Genomic DNA, 16,327 nt, shown 5'->3' with positions numbered 1-16,327 from the left:
TTTTTGAAATGGAGAGAGGGGTTGTGATATGGGTGTACAAAGCTGTCCAATACATTCTCGACCATTCACAGAAAGCCAAGCTTGGGAGTTACAAAAACTACAAGCCATGTTCATGCAAATGGCCGTGTGTGAATTGGTACTTGATCCGCCAAAGATCTTAAATATTTTTAAGTGTGAAGAGGATCCTTGAAGTGTAATAAATTACCCTCCAAGGGCGCCCCATAACTGAAGGGTAGGAGGGTCATTTGTCCTTTATTTTGTATGTAATATAAATAGATGCTAGTAGGGTTATTTTCAGCACTTAGTTCATATTTCACAACAACAAGTCTTTTAACATTGAACATTTCTCTCTCTCTTGTTCCTGAGAGTAGAACCTGAAATCTGTCCAACAAAGAGTACTTACACTTGTGTTGTTTCTTGGCTAGAAACTTGAGATCTTGAGGTTCATGAGTTCCTCTTGGTCTAAGTAAGAACTTGGTGCTTAAATCTTTGGGTCTTAGGGTCCTTTCTTTAAGTTAGGGTTCATAGATTCTAGGATATCTTTGTGTCAAGTTACTATCTTTCATTTTTGTACTCTTGAAACTATTGCAATAACTTAGTGAAGCTGTGTGGGGCTGATTTCGATTCTCTATTGTTCCTTCCATTTGTTGTTCTTATTGTTAACATTGAACTCTTTGTAATCTTTCATCTTTTTGTCATTGTAATTTTGAAGTCTAGTGAAGCCGGGTGTGGCCTATTCCCATTCAGTAGCACCTTGTTGCTCATCTTGTAGTTCTTGTGTTAGCTTGATCATCTTCTTGTTGTTGCTAGATTCTTCTGTTGTGGACTTGATAGTGCATCATTTGGTATCAAATCCATATTTGATTTAGTTCTAACAAGATCAATCTTGGGCTTGAGACCCTGAAAACTACAAAAAAAAAAAAACTGAAATCTGAAAATTCCAGAAACAGTCAAATCAGCCACCTTTGTGTTCTTGGCCGAAAATTGTGTTGTGTTGATGTATGGGCCGAGCTTATATTTTTTTTTTACTAGATATTGTAGTATTTTTCTTGTTTAGAGTGTTTCTAGTGTGGGTTTCTTTCTCACCAACACTAAAGGTGTCTAAATCTAAAGTTGAGCTTAAAATATTAGCCATATGTTGTGACTTGTTGTTGACAATTGGTGATGTTGTGTCATGTTTTTGAAGAAGGTTTTGTTGTGATCTTGAATGTTTTTGTGGTGTTCATCTAGTTCTTTATCTTTTCTTACAACTTAGCACAATCAAAAAGTGCAATATAAATTCAAGAGGTGAAACTGAAAGTTGTAAAGATTGTTTTGAGAAGCCTTTGAACCCATCACTTCCTAGACTAACCTTCTACTTTTCAGGAACTTTTTCTTATTTCAAGAACCTTGTGTTGTGGGACAAGATACTTTTTCTTATTTCAAGAACCTTGTGTTGTGGGACAAGATACTTTTGTTATTTCAAGACATGTTTTCCCTCCAAAACCAATTGTCATCCTTTCCAAATTGTGTAAAGAATTAAATTTCAGAATTGGTGCTTAAATTGTGTGGTACCAAGACCAATTGCATGCTGCCACGTCACCCATTTTCTACTTTTCACGTCATCCATTTTCTACTTTTCACATCACCCATTTGCTACTGTTCACGTCATTAATAAGCTCAAATTTAGGTTTTTCTAGTTTCATTACTTGGTTCCAGAAGTAATTAACAAGCTAGTACACTCCTACTAGGTTGTCAATTAGTCCTTTTGAGTTCCTTTGTTCGTGTCCACGTTTACTTGGGTGCTTTAATTTGTTTGAATACGTTGTAGCTTCTTAACTCCAGTCCGTCGAGAATTCATTAAGTTTCAAACAAGTATCTACTCCGGACAAGAGCTTTAGTCATATCTTAAGGATTCACGGTTACTAGCCAATCTACAACACTTGTGGAGCTCAAGTGTGAGTGAACCGAGAGAGTGTGAGTAGGGAGAGGTTAATGCTAACTTGTTTGCTGATTGTGTAGGTGACACCTTGACATGGAAGGAAGTACATCCCAAAGTGGGGGTACTACTGAACAAGAAACTATGAAGGCCACACTTGAGGCCAATACTAGAAGTTTAGAGAGGTTGAACACAGAAGTTGGGGCAATGAGGGGAGATTTGACTATGATAAGTGGGAGATTGGAGAAAGTGGAGAGTCAAAGAAACTTTTGTCCATCTATTCATTATATTCCTTCAAGTGGGCATGAAAGAACTTCATCCACCACTGTCTCACCTGAAACATTGCACCAAATAATGAATCCCCTCTAGCCCCACTAAATGCCATAAATCATACCACTACTTTCCCTCTAAACCAAGAAGCGAATTGGCCTCGCCATTCCAAAAATTCTCCAATCCCACAAGAAGGATTTGGCCATCCATTACCCCCACAAAATCTGAACCTACCTTACCAAACTCCACCAAATCAAAGACCACCTCCTCCACAAATCCCAATTCCTCCAAATCAGATTCCAAATCACCAAAACCGACCAGCTCACTTTGAGGAACATGGTAGAGAGGAGTATGATTTATACGGACCCTTTGATGATGCTTACATGAGGGAGGGGGAGTTGAGAGGGGGCCGTGTTGATCCAAGAAGGTATCGAGGGTATGGAGAAAGGGGAAACCGACACCAAGAAAGAGATGTAGGCCTCAATACCATCAAATTGAGATTACCTATATTTAAGGGTAAAAGTGACCCCGAGGCCTACTTAGCATGGGAATCAGCTTATGACAAAGTTTTCCAAGTTAATGATATCTCGGAAGAAAAGAAAAGTTGTTATGCCATAGCTCATTTTGAGGGTTATGCCAACACTTAGTGGGAGTACGTCAAGCTTTTGGTGATGAATTTGATGGGAAGACACCACCTTGGTTTTGGTTAAGGTACTTAATGAGGCAACACTACCTTCCTGAGAGCTATCGCCATAAATTGCTTGCTAGATTGTACAACTTGCGTCAAGGAAATAAAAGTGTGATGGCATATTATGATGAGTTTCAACAACTCATGTTGAAACTTGATCATCGTGGGGAACAAATCAGTCATGACATTATCTGATTCAAGTGTTGGTTGAACAAAGAGATCTCCACTCATTTAACACTTCACAAGTTTTATACCATTAAAGGTAGTTTCCAAGCAGCTCTTGAGATTGAAAAGGAACTTAAAGAGAGGTCGTTGTTCAAGCAAAGGAGACAATCCTCCTCGAGTTGGCCTAGAAGCAAGGGTATGGCTCAATCCTCTTTGGGTTGGCCCAAAAACAAGGACTAACCCACCACTACAAGGCTGCCCGAGCTCAAAACAGTCCACAAAATTCCTCCAAAACAAGAAGTTCACAAGTATCCTAACCCAAAAGGATTCTAATATTTCAAGTGCCAAGGTTGGGGACATAAATCCAATGAATGTACAAATCGACGCAATGTGATTCTACGAGAAGGAAGATTGTATTACCTTGGTGAGGAGGTGGGTCTTGAAAAAGAGGAGGATGAGGAAGAGCCTCAAGATAGAGAGAAAACTAAAAATAGGTATGATGATGATAATGATAGTGAAGTTATTTACCCACAAGAAGGGGAGTATGAGGTTTCAAACTTTGTAGTTAGACGCGCTATGATTAGTAAAGTAATAGACGACCCTAGCCAAAGGGAAAATCTATTCCATACTAAATGCCTTGTAAAGGGGAATGTGTGAACTTTGGGATTGATAGTGGTAGTTGTGCAAATGTCGTTAGTGTTGCTATAGTGAACTTTCTGAAATTACCAACTACACTTCATACTAGCCTTTAAAAGTTGGAATGGTTGAACGAATGCGGCGAATTGAAGGTCATGAGGCAATGTGTGATACGGTTTAAGGTAGGAAACTACCAAGACGAAGTACTTTGTGATGTGATACCAATGCAAGCATGTCATTTGTTGTTAGGTAGACCTTGGCAATATGATAGGTCTACCAAACATGATGGGAGGTCTAACCGATATTCACTTGAGAAGGATGGTCAAAAGGTTACTCTTTATCCTCTTTTGCTGTCACCAATGAATGAATTACATCCAAAGATGAGGGAGTTAAAGGAGAAGGGATAGAAACCTGAAAATAGTAAAATGGAGGGGAAAATCATGAGTGGAGCAGTAGGGTTTTCCGGGACTGCCTCAACGCCAAATGGGCAAGAAAACATGATGATGTTGGCTAGAAAGAAGCAACTCTTCTTGGATTATGATGTGGACACGCCTATGCTCCTTTTGGCTCATTATTTTAACACTAACCCCACTAATTCTTCCATTTCTCCTTTAATTTCTTGTGTGTTGCAAGATTATGAATATGTATTTACCGAAGAACTTTCGCAAGGATTGCCTCCATTTCAGGGAATTGAGCATCAAATTGACTTTGTGCCGGGCTCACAATTGCCAAATAAGCCAGCTTACAGAAGCAACCCTACAGATACCAAAGAATTACAACGTCAAGTTGAGGAACTCCTTAACAAAGGGTATATCAAAGAGAGCATGAGTCCGTGTGCATTTTCGGTATTACTAGTGCCTACGAAAGACGGAACATGGCGTATGTGTGTGGACTACCGAGCAATCAATAAGATTATGGTAAAATATCATCACCCTATCCCTAGGTTAGATGATATGCTTGATAAATTGAATGGTTTGTGTTTATTTTCCAAGATTGATTTAAGGACTGGCTATCACCAAATAATAATGCAACCCGGTGATGAATAGAAAACCATCTTCAAGACCAAATTTGGTCTCTATGAATGGATGGTTATGCCATTCGGCCTAATAAATGCTCCAAGTACTTTTATGAGGCTAATGAATCATGTGATGAAGCCATTTATTGGAAAGTTTGTTGTTGTATACTTTGATGATGTCTTGATCTATAGTAAGTCAATAGATGAGCATGTGAAGCATTTGCAATGTGTCTTTGATGTCCTTAGAAAGGAAAGGTTGTATACAAATCTAGAAAAGTCCTCCTTTGGTGTTAATGAAGTTGTTTTCTTGGGTTTTATTGTTAGTTCAAGATGGGTCAAAGTGGATGAGTCCAAGATAGATGCTATCAAAAATTGGCCAACCCCGCAAACCATTAGCGAAGTAAGAAGCTTTCACGGGTTGGCTAGTTTTTATAGAAGGTTTGTCAAAGGATTTAGCACCATAGCTGCACCCTTGACCGTGGTCATTTAGAAAGACCAACCTTTCAAGTAGGGTGAAGAGCAAGCTAAGGCTTTATAAACCTTGAAAGCTATGCTCGTTTATGCACCTTTATTACAATTGCCCAATTTTGATAAGACGTTTGAAGTTGAGTGCGATGCTAGTAAAGTAGGCATAAGGGCTACTTTGATGCAAGATTTAAAACCCATTGCTAATTTTAGTGAAAAGCTCAAAGGAGCAATTCTAAACTACTCCACATACGATCTAGAGTTGTATGCCTTGATTCTAGCCTTGGCCACTAGGCAGCACTATTTGTGGCCCAAGGAGTTTGGGATCCAAACGGACCATGAATCCTTGAAGCATCTTCGGGCACAATACAAGCTTAACAAATGGCATGCCAAATGGATTGAGCTTCTTAAAACCTTTCCTTATGTTATTCAATACAAAAAGGGTAAGGACAACATAGTGGCTGATGCTCTATCTAGAAAACACGTTCTTATGTCAACATTATCTTCAAAATTGATGGGTTTTAAGAGTTTGAAAGAATTATATCCCGAGGACCCTCACTTTGCTCCTATCTATAGGGAATGCGAAGAAATAGGTAGGGATAAGTGGGATTCGGCTAAGGGTCTAAATCCCTATGCCAAGTTTGATGGATACTTATTTAAAGGTAGATGATTATGTGTACCCTCCGATTCTTGGAGAGAGTTATTTGTGAGGGAAGCACACAATGGCGGTCTAATGGGTCACTTTGGGATCGAAAAGACCCTTGGAATATTGGCGGAGCAATTCTATTGGCCAAAAATGCACTAGGATGTGGCCAAGATTTGTGGCCAATGTGTAGATTGCAAAGGAGCCAAATCGTGGTTCCTACCTCACGAGTTTTACACCCCACTGCCCACTCCTTTACGCCCTTGGCTTGACATATCCATGGATTTTGTATTAGGGTTGCCAAGGACTAGATGAGGTTGGGAGTATCTTTGTTGTGGTTGATCGGTTTTCTAAGATGGCACACTTTATTCCATGTTTTAAATGTGATGATGTACCTAGTGTGGCCTCTTTGTTTGTTGATAATGTTGTCAGGTTTCATGTTGTTCCGAGGACCATTGTGAGTGATAGTGACTCTAAGTTCCTAAGTCACTTTTGGAAATCCATGTTGGGTAGGCTTGGAACCAAGTTGTTATTCTCCATATCTTGCTACCCGCAAATCGATGGCCAAACGGAAGTAGTAAATAGGACTTTGGGTGCTATGCTACGTTCCATGGTTAAAGAAAAATTGACTTCTTGGGAGGAACACCTACCATTGATTGAGTTTGCATATAACCGTGTAATACATTTAAGTACGGGAATGACTCCCTTTGAGCACGTATATGGCCTCAACCCCCTTACCCCTTTGGATTTAACTCCTTTGCCTAGTGATGTTATGATTAGCTTTGATGGAAGAAAGTGGGCAGATTTGATGAAGAAGTTACATGAGAAGGTGCGGCTTCGACTTGAGAAGAAAAATCAAGACATTGCAAGGAGAGTCAACAAGGGAAGAAAGAAACCTATTCTTGAACCGGGAGATTGGGTGTGGGTTCACCTTAGGAAAGATAGGTTTCCATATCAAAGAAAATCCAAATTGATGCCAAGAGGTGATGGACCATTCCAAGTACTTGAACGGATCAATGATAATGCCTACAAGATTGACCTTCCCCCGGAATTCCAAGTGCACAACACTTTCAATGTGTGTGATCTTTCTCTAGTGGACGCGGTTGAGGATGACCAAATGCTGAATTTGAGGTTAAATTTCTCTCAAGATAGAGAGAATGATATGGGTGTACAAAGCTGTCCAATACATTCTCGACCATTCACACGAAGCCAAGCTTGGGAGTTACAAAAACTACAAGCCATGTTCATGCAAATTGCCATGTGTGAATTGGTACTTGATCCACAAAAGAGCTTAAATGTTTTTAAGTGTGAAGAGCAGCCTTGAAGTGTAATAAATTACACTCCAAGGGCACCCCATAACTGAAGGGTAGGAGGGTCATTTGTCCCTCATTTTGTGTGTCATATAAATAGATTCTAGTAGGGTTATTTTCAGCACTTAGTTCATACTTCATATTTCACAACAACAAGTCTTTTAACATTGAACATTTCTCTCTCTCTTGTTCTTGAGAATAGAACCTAAAATCTATCCTACAAAGTGTAGTTACACTTGTGTTGTTTCTTGGCTAGAAACTTGAGATCTTGAGGTTCATGAGTTTCTCTTGGTCTAAGTAAGAACTTGGTGCTTAAATCTTTGGGTCTTAGGGTCCTTTCTTCAAGTTAGGGTTCATAGATTCTAGGATATCTTTGTGTCAAGTTACTATCTTTCATTTTTGTACTCTTGAAACTATTGCAGTAACTTAGTGAAGCTGTGTGGGGCTGATTTCGATTAACTATAGTTCCTGCCATTTATTGTTCTTGTTGTTAACATTGTACTCTTTGTAATCTTTCATCTTTTTGTCATTGTAATTTTGAAGTCTAGTGAAGCCGGGTGTGGCCTATTTTGATTCACTAGCACTTTGTTGCTCATCTTGTAGTTCTTGTGTTAGCTTGATCATCTTGTTGTTATTGCTAGATTCTTCTGTTGTGGACTTGATAGTGCATCAGGTTGGCCGGTATGGCTCTATGTTACATTTTCTATGTGTAAGTATATTATATCAGAAAAGAAATCCAATACAAATACTGAATCAAGAAGCAGCCTACCAAGCAGATAATGAACTCCTTCGTATCAAAGCAAAGTAGGCCTTCCCCACAGGGACTCAGTCTTGCTTCCATTGCCTTAGCCTTTGCTATGCCTCATCTTTCCTTCTTCGGGATAAGCACCTAAGAGCAGAATCAAAAGGGAAGAGCGTGGTCTTGGGTTTAGTCTAAAAATCCATTCACGTCGATAGGGGGTAGGGAACCAATAAGAAGCATTCCCGGGCCTATTAAACAAACTATAGGTTTTCCTTTTGGTGCGATAGGGGATAAAATACGTTTTTATCGACATCTTGATTATTGATTCATTTCTTTCATACACAGAAAGGTAAGTAAAAGCAACCCCAACATTAATAAACCACGAGCAAGTTAGATTGGGTTCCCTAATGACAAGTGAACGGGCATTTTTGGGTCCAGAACAAATAAAAGAAGGGAAATGCGGGTGGTTGAGACAGTGTAGTTTGTTTTCACAAGACGTGGTTGAGATAGTGTAGTCCATTTTAGAGGCTTTGTAGACTAATGTAAAGTTATGGTAGTGTCTTGCCTTTAGATGTGGTGACCCTAACGGCCAAGTGTTTATATAAGTTTGTGCTTGCCTATGCAGCTATTCTGATCGATGCATAATATCATGTTTGTCAGAATCTTTGGTTTCCATAGTTACATGCATGAGAAGTACAAGGTTATGGATTGTACCTGTCCGCCCCAATAGGTTTTGAGGTGTGACAAAAGTGGTATCAGAACAGGTCATCCTAGGGTGTCTAAAAAGCCATGTCTATATAGAGTTTTGTTTATGGGCGTGTTGTGCACCACATCTATAAATAGGAGACTATGGGACATTTAGGGGTTGTCTCTTTTTCTTCATATCTTAGATCGTGCAGTAGAGCCCATATTGTAGGTGAAGCCATATTTAACCATTGAACCTATTTTTTCCCTCTATAGTAAAGATGCCGGTTACAAGAAGGAGTAAGAATACAGGTAAGCGAATAGATGTGGCTGTCGGAGAAGGGACCAGCAAGTCACCACCTAGACAAGCTAATCAAAGCGAGGCTCAAGCTTAGTTTGTAATCTAAACTTCTTCTACTCCTCCATCTCCAGAAGATCTAAGAAGGAGAAGAGCCGTATCCTCAGAAATATCTATTAATGCTACTTACTAAGATCTAAGGAATACAATGCAATTATTAGCTCATATAGTTGCTAGACAAGCTCAAGGACAAGATATTCCAATCACAGGTTCTAGTGGTGCAGATAGGGCAGCTAGCCTACGAACGTAGTATTTCCTTAAATTGGATCAGTTCCTAGATCTTCGCCAAGAAAATATGAGCGTGAGGGAGTACAGCCTGCGGTTTAAATCTTTGGCTAGGTATGCTCCTAATGTAGTGGCTACTATGGATGATAGAGTTCATTGGTATGTGGATAGATGATACGGGACAAATGGCCATCTTATCTTTTCATGACATCTTTGGAGGCCAACATATAGAGGCTCAAGACTTGGTCACCTCGAGAATACAACAATATGCATGGAGGACCCGTTTTGAGCATAACTTAAAGCAAACTTGCGTGTGGAAGATTACTTGGAGCATTTTAGATTGAGGACTCACGGTTTTGGAGCTTAATTAAGGGCATTTTGGACATTACACATGGTGTATTTACACACCATGGCCGCACCTATCATTAAGGGCAAAGTGGTCTTTTTGTCTTCTTTTGTAATACACTATAAATAGGTCATTTTAGCTCATTTCTTGGAGATTTTGGAATGATGAAGAATTGAAAAACATATTTTCTCTCTTTTGAGAGTGTAACACCCTTAGGTGTAGGGCTTGGAAAAGCCATCCGTAGCATAGGGCTTGGAAAAACAAATATTAATCTTTGTTTGGAAACGGTAGATCTTGAGGTGAGTTCATTCCCTTGGTGGTCACCGTAAGAGTGTGGTTTTGATTGTTACATTCATTAGGGGTTAGTATTGAAATACACTTGGTTCTTAATCTTGTAATAATCTTGGTCTCACTATCTATCTTTATTTTCTATGCAATTTCCCTTGTGTTTGTGTTGAATCCATGACTTTTTTCATCTTGTGTCATTGTTGCTGTTTTGGTGTTAAAATACACCTTGTATCTTGTAATACTTGTGTTGTTATTACTGGCTGAAAGTTGCGCTCAAAGGGGTCCTCAGGTTCTAGTTGATTTGTGGACTGTTTTGAGTAGTTTTTGAGCCTTCTCTTGTCTTTCCCGTACCAATAGATTGGTCCCATATCTGGTTAGAGATTGTACTTGTCACACCACAAATCCTATTGGGGCGGACAATCACTCGTAGCCGTAAAGGCCCGAGAGAACCAATTTAAAAACTCGTACTTCCCATGTATGTAACTATAACAACTAAAGGTTTTGACAAACATAATATTATCAATCGATGAGAATAATTACATATGCAAACACAAACTGATATATACAATACTTGGCCGTTGGGACCACCACATCTAAAGACAAAACACTACCATAACTTTACATTAGTCTAAAAGCCTCTAAAAGATACATACACTTAGTTAGGGTCGGGACAAACCCCCGCCCTACTCTTGACTTACTGTACAATACCAAAATATATGGAACAGACTCGGAAAGCCCCGAATCAACTTGGAGCTCACCAATAGTCCCTGAAAAGCCTGTGCTCCTACTAGTGAGTTGTATGAGCTGAAGTCCATGTGCCTGTAGCATGAAATACAGGTCCCCCGTGAGGGACGTCAGTATGAAAATATGTACTGAATATGTAAGGCAGAAGGTAACAACACACTTGATACAAAAGCTCAATAGAAACTGATACAAGTGTTTAAGTAGTACTAGTAGACCACCTTTATAAATACTTGTGGGACAATGTACATTACATTCTTTTCTTCATTTTACCTTCTTACTTCATAATCTTTGTAAGCCATATAATGCAAATGACCAGCTGATCAATGGTAAATAGATAAATTAGGATCGGCCCATGCTAGGATTACACCCCTGAGCTGCCAACTATATATAAAGATTGGGATCGGTCCATGCTAGGCTTATGCCCCTGAGCTGCCACCCACAAATAAAGGTATCGAGATCGGCCCATGCAAGGAAAATGCCCCTGAGCTACCACTCGTCATTTTACAGATTTGCATTACTTAGTTTATTTAGCCTTTGAGATTGTTACTTTGGTGGTCATCACATTATGGTACCTTGAACCAGTAATACGCTAATAAGAGACATGTAAATAGACACTTAATGCAACAACAATGAGGTAGGGAGCTGTTGGCACACAAATAAAGTGTTTAGGAGCTGAAATAACACATGGGTCTTATTTGAACAAATGGAGAACTCCTAAAATTTTCTAGTGAAGATAGACGCGCAGATTTAATGATAAGCACGTATTGATGTGTTCTAATGCATTAGAGAGTAGGAACAAGGTCATTGGATACATGGAGTGTAATGTACTGCCATTATGTATCACTTTGTTATAGGATAACCTCGTAAACTTGCTTGATGGAACAATTGTACGATTTTATGCCAAAGAGTGTGAAATAGAGTAATGCCTTACATACCTGGTTATTTGAATCCGAAACTAACCCGACTTGACTTCCCGCCTTTTAGATTACTTATCTACAATAGAATATATGGTAAACTAGTATTAGTAACTAATCAACACATTTGAGATACTTAATGTCACCCAAAACAGTGACCGGGCAGCAACTATTAATCTATCAAACAAGGGTATTATTTTAACCCTTTTTTTCCTTCAATTATACCCACATACCATATAGGTTATTATAAGGTTCACCAAAATCACCTCGACTTCATTACACATTCCAAACAATACGCAAAATATCATGCAGCAAACATTAGTTTGGTCGTGTATCACCACATCTTTCTTCTATAATTCATTACAAACTCATCAAACCTTTATCCAACTTCAACCTGGCAGCCCATAACATATACATACAAAAATGATACGCGAAAAACAACGGAAACACGAAACAAACACTCAAAACAGTCCACAAGTTCAAGAGAACCGAGGACCCTTTGAGTGACCCCTCTCAGATTCAAGATCTACAACAAGAACACAATGTAATGAGGTGATTAACACCTATTTTCAGCGGACAACAAACTAGATTAACAACACAAGAATGAAGAACACGAATAACAATAACAATATTATTAAGAATAACAAACACACGGCTACAAGAAACAAAGGGATAGATAGTTAGACCTTGGTTGGTATAACCTTAAGAACCCAAGAACATATGATACTCTTGAATCCTTAATGCTACACAAAACAGTTAGCCTAACTACTACGTTGACACAAGAGTGACCTCGATTTCCCAAGCATCCAACGTTTCCAACCTTGAATCCAACACGAGTGATTCCACACTCAAGTTGATTTCCCTAGTTACTACATTTCGGCCAAGAGGCCATTCTCTCAAGAGAGGGTGTTTCAATGTTACAACTTTCAATATTCAATCAAAACTAAGACTAAAACCCTAAGAGGTTGTATTTATAGTGTATTAGAAGATAGAATGTAAAATGTCCAAAATGGCCCTTCAAGAGTGGGCTGCCCCTTTAGTGTTTGTAGTGGGCTGCTTTTGGTGTGTATTTGGGCCCTTAATTACGCTTCTCTTGGACACACACTTGGATGACTTCAATACACCCACAAGAGTCCATCTACGTGATTGCACTCATATCATCCTCTCCTTCTTGAAAAGGATTCGACCTCAAATCCATACCTTATAAATCAAGAGAAGACAACAAGCACACATCCTCATGATATGAGGGTTAGGGTTAGGAAAAAAAATAACACATGAACATGCCATGCCGAGGCAGAACAAATTTGAAGTATAGCCACGGGTCCTTTGTTTTAATCATGAAAAGATTAGTACAATTGCTACAAAGAAAATGTCTTGGAAAAGCATCAAGACAAAAGGAAAATAGGCCGAGAGTCATACTTTCCCATCCAAAAATGGTACCGGGATCAAATGGAAAAATTAGCCAAGGGCCTAAGCCGAGGCTAGCCCTTCCTTCCCCTAGAATGTCACTCCCATATTCACACACAAAAATATTTTCATACACATGATCTCTATGAACAAAACTAATTGCAATGTTTTTACCACACAAGATGTTCAAAGAGACATGCGCATTATCAAGATCAATTCTATGGACACCATCACTAACTTGAGAATTTTTAAGCACTCCACTTATAGGCTCAAGTAGTAAATACATTTAAGAGTAAATTAATCATCATGCACACCAAGGGTACTACCAAGAGTACTCATTTCCGAAACTACACATTCCTTGCCCATAAGAGTACTCTCATTTTCCAAGAAGAGATTTCTATCTTTAGAAGGAATATTGTCACACCATAGTGGGTTAGCATATCGAATATAGCCTCCAAGGCAAGCTATACTATCATTTCCCCCCACAAGGTCCATTAGAAGTGTTTATATCATCTTCAAATAATACATTAAACCTAAGGAGATCATGATCTATCTCGTGGACAGATTTGGAACTAGCTCTTCACTCTCTATAAGTTCACTATCAAATACCAAAGATGTTTCAATCTCCTCTTTACCTTGGTGTGGGTCGGGGTAGCCCACCTCTTCCTTCGGGAAGCTTTCATCACAAGGTGCTTGAACAATTAGATTTTTAGGGAAGAGTTTGGGTAGCAATTGGCATATAATTTCAATGTGCCATTTCATATCTTCAATATTGTCATTGATACGATCACATGTGGCATTGAACTTATGGGAAGCCATTGTACCTAACAAAAAGACACAACAAACAAAGAAAACAAACAAACAAACTTGTTAGATCAAAAAATGCCTCACCACACTCTCACTCTCAGTTTTACCTCACACTTGGTTTCACAAGTGTTGAAAGCCAGCTTGTACTTCGTGAGTGATAAAGTGTCAAGTCTACTCTTATCCCGGAATGGATTTTTATTTAAACTCAAACAAAATCTTATAGGACTTGAGTCAAGAACTAACAACGAATTCAAAAAGATAAAAGTACACAACAAACGTAAACACGAACAAATGGCCACAAAACTAACTTTCAAGCAGTAGGAGATTACTAGGTTGTCAATTAGTGTTCGAACCAACACATGAACTAAGAGACAATAAAATGAAACAAATAAATCTAAAATTTGAGCCAAAATTTGATTCATGAACAGTAACTTGATGATGTGGCAGCCACGTATTGGTCTCGATCCCACACAACTTTTGTTGTCCAATTTCAAGTCTTGGTCAATTTTTCAATTTGGACTTTGGTGGAATTTGTTTAAGGAGAGAAAGTCAAACAAGTCTTGGAGCCCTTTTCGATTTCAAGTTTTCAAGAATTGACTTTATTGTACTTCCCCTTAAAACATGGATCCTTTAATCATGGAAAAGTGTTGTAAAGTGGTTGAGACTTGATTAATAGGTCTTTGTTGGTTGTAGTGTCTTTCAAGACTAACAAATAATACACCCATTTCCTTCAACTTTTTAGATTTAACATTCACTTTATCTTCAATAATATATGAAGGTAGTGATAAACATCAAGAACAACAACAACAACAACAACAACAAGAACTACAATAATAATCTTCAAGAACACTAACAATTTTCACACGGCCACTCCCAAATTCCACAATAACAATATCTTCAACACTTGGCCAAGACAACTACACCTTCAATAAATGGTTCCCAATCCACCAATTAACAACAATATCACGTGGCCAAGCTTATAACAACAACAAGATGAAAGCCACAAGGCCAAAATAGTCCACCACAACAATGTTCAACAACAAATCGGCCAAGTCTAAGTTCACGAAAACAACACCAACAATATAAGCTCAAACTTAGATTTAGACTCAAGAGTGTTAGAGATGAAGAAAACTAACACTATAAACAACAAAGCAAGTAAAAAAATCTCGGTCAAGACACAACAATAACACAATTTTGGCCAAGAACACAAAATGGCCAGATTTGCTTCTTTTTGATTTTTCAGTTTTCTAATACTTTCTTTGTAATTTTCTAACAAGAAAGCCCAATATTGATCTTGTAGGAACAAGATCAAGCCATTCTTTGATACCAAATGATACGAGAAAGACAAGAGAAGGCTCAAAAACTACTCAAAACAGTCCACAAATCAACTAGAACCCGAGGACCCCTTTGAGAACAAATTTTGGCCAACAATAACAACAAAAGGATTACAAGATACAAGGTGTATTTTTTAACACCAAAAAATCAACAATACGTGATGAACAAGATGAACAACAATAATACAAGTTTTGGATTCAATAATTTGCAAGAAAAATAAAGGATAGATAGTGAGACCAAGATTATTACATGATTAAAAACCAAGTGTATTTCAAAACTAACCCCTAATGAATGTAACAATCAAAACCATACTCTTACGGTGACCACCAAGGGAATGAACTCACCTCAAGATCTACCGTTTCCAAGCAAAGATCAATATTGGATTTTCCAAGCCCTATGCTAAGGATGGCTTTTCCAAGACCTACAACTAAGGGTGTTACACTCTCAAAAGAGAGAAAATATGTCTTTCAATTCGTCATCATTCAAAATCTGCCAAGAAATGAGCTAAAATGACCTATTTATAGTGTATTACAAAAGAAGACAAAAAGACCACTTTGCCCTTAATAATAGGTGCGGCCATGGTGTGTAAATACACCATGTGTAATGTTCAAAATTCCCTTAATTAAGGTCCAAAACCATGAGTCCTCATTCTTAAATGCTCCAAGCAATCTTCCACACACGAGATTGCTTTAAGTTATTCTCAAAACTGGTCCTCCATGTATGTTCTTGTATTCTCGAGGTGACCAAGTCTTGAGCCTCTATATGTTGGCCTCCAAAGATGTCATCAAAAGATAAGATGGCCATTTATCCCGTATCATCTATCTTAAGGGTAAGAAATGTTTAGTTGCTGAAGATACTTCTTCTACTTTGTGTGATTTCATTGTTGAGAGTACTCATGGTGATTATTGTGAAACTAGTAGGAGTACACACATGAGAGCACCTTAGTAGAAGTTGATTTGAGTGATACCTTTCTCTACTTTCTATTTGCTTTGGATGATATGTATGTTATTGTAGAGAGTATGTCATTTAGTTTAGGTGTAGACCATGGGAAAGGAAAGTGTTGTCGAGACCTGTGTATATGGCCACTTTTCCCATTTGACCCCGGTGGCAAATTTAGAAATGGTGATGTTGGTGCACCAAACTTGTTGCTTGGTCTACTGACAAGCAAAGTGTCACTCTTGATGTATCCTATAACCAAATCATTTGTACATCTTTTATTGAGTTTTTAATATTCCTTTCAAAGGATTCTTGGTTATATTGCAAATATGTGCAACCTTGGCATGTTGAGATGATTTGTTATACTAACTCTTAACTCTCATTCCATGAGGAGTTTGTATTTGTTTGTCCTCTCTTCGGTTTTGCAAGGT

Source organism: Capsicum annuum, chromosome 5 (genome assembly GCF_002878395.1).
Source record: "Capsicum annuum cultivar UCD-10X-F1 chromosome 5, UCD10Xv1.1, whole genome shotgun sequence".
Taxonomy (NCBI): Eukaryota; Viridiplantae; Streptophyta; class Magnoliopsida; order Solanales; family Solanaceae; genus Capsicum; species Capsicum annuum.
This window is presented reverse-complemented; position numbering follows the sequence as displayed.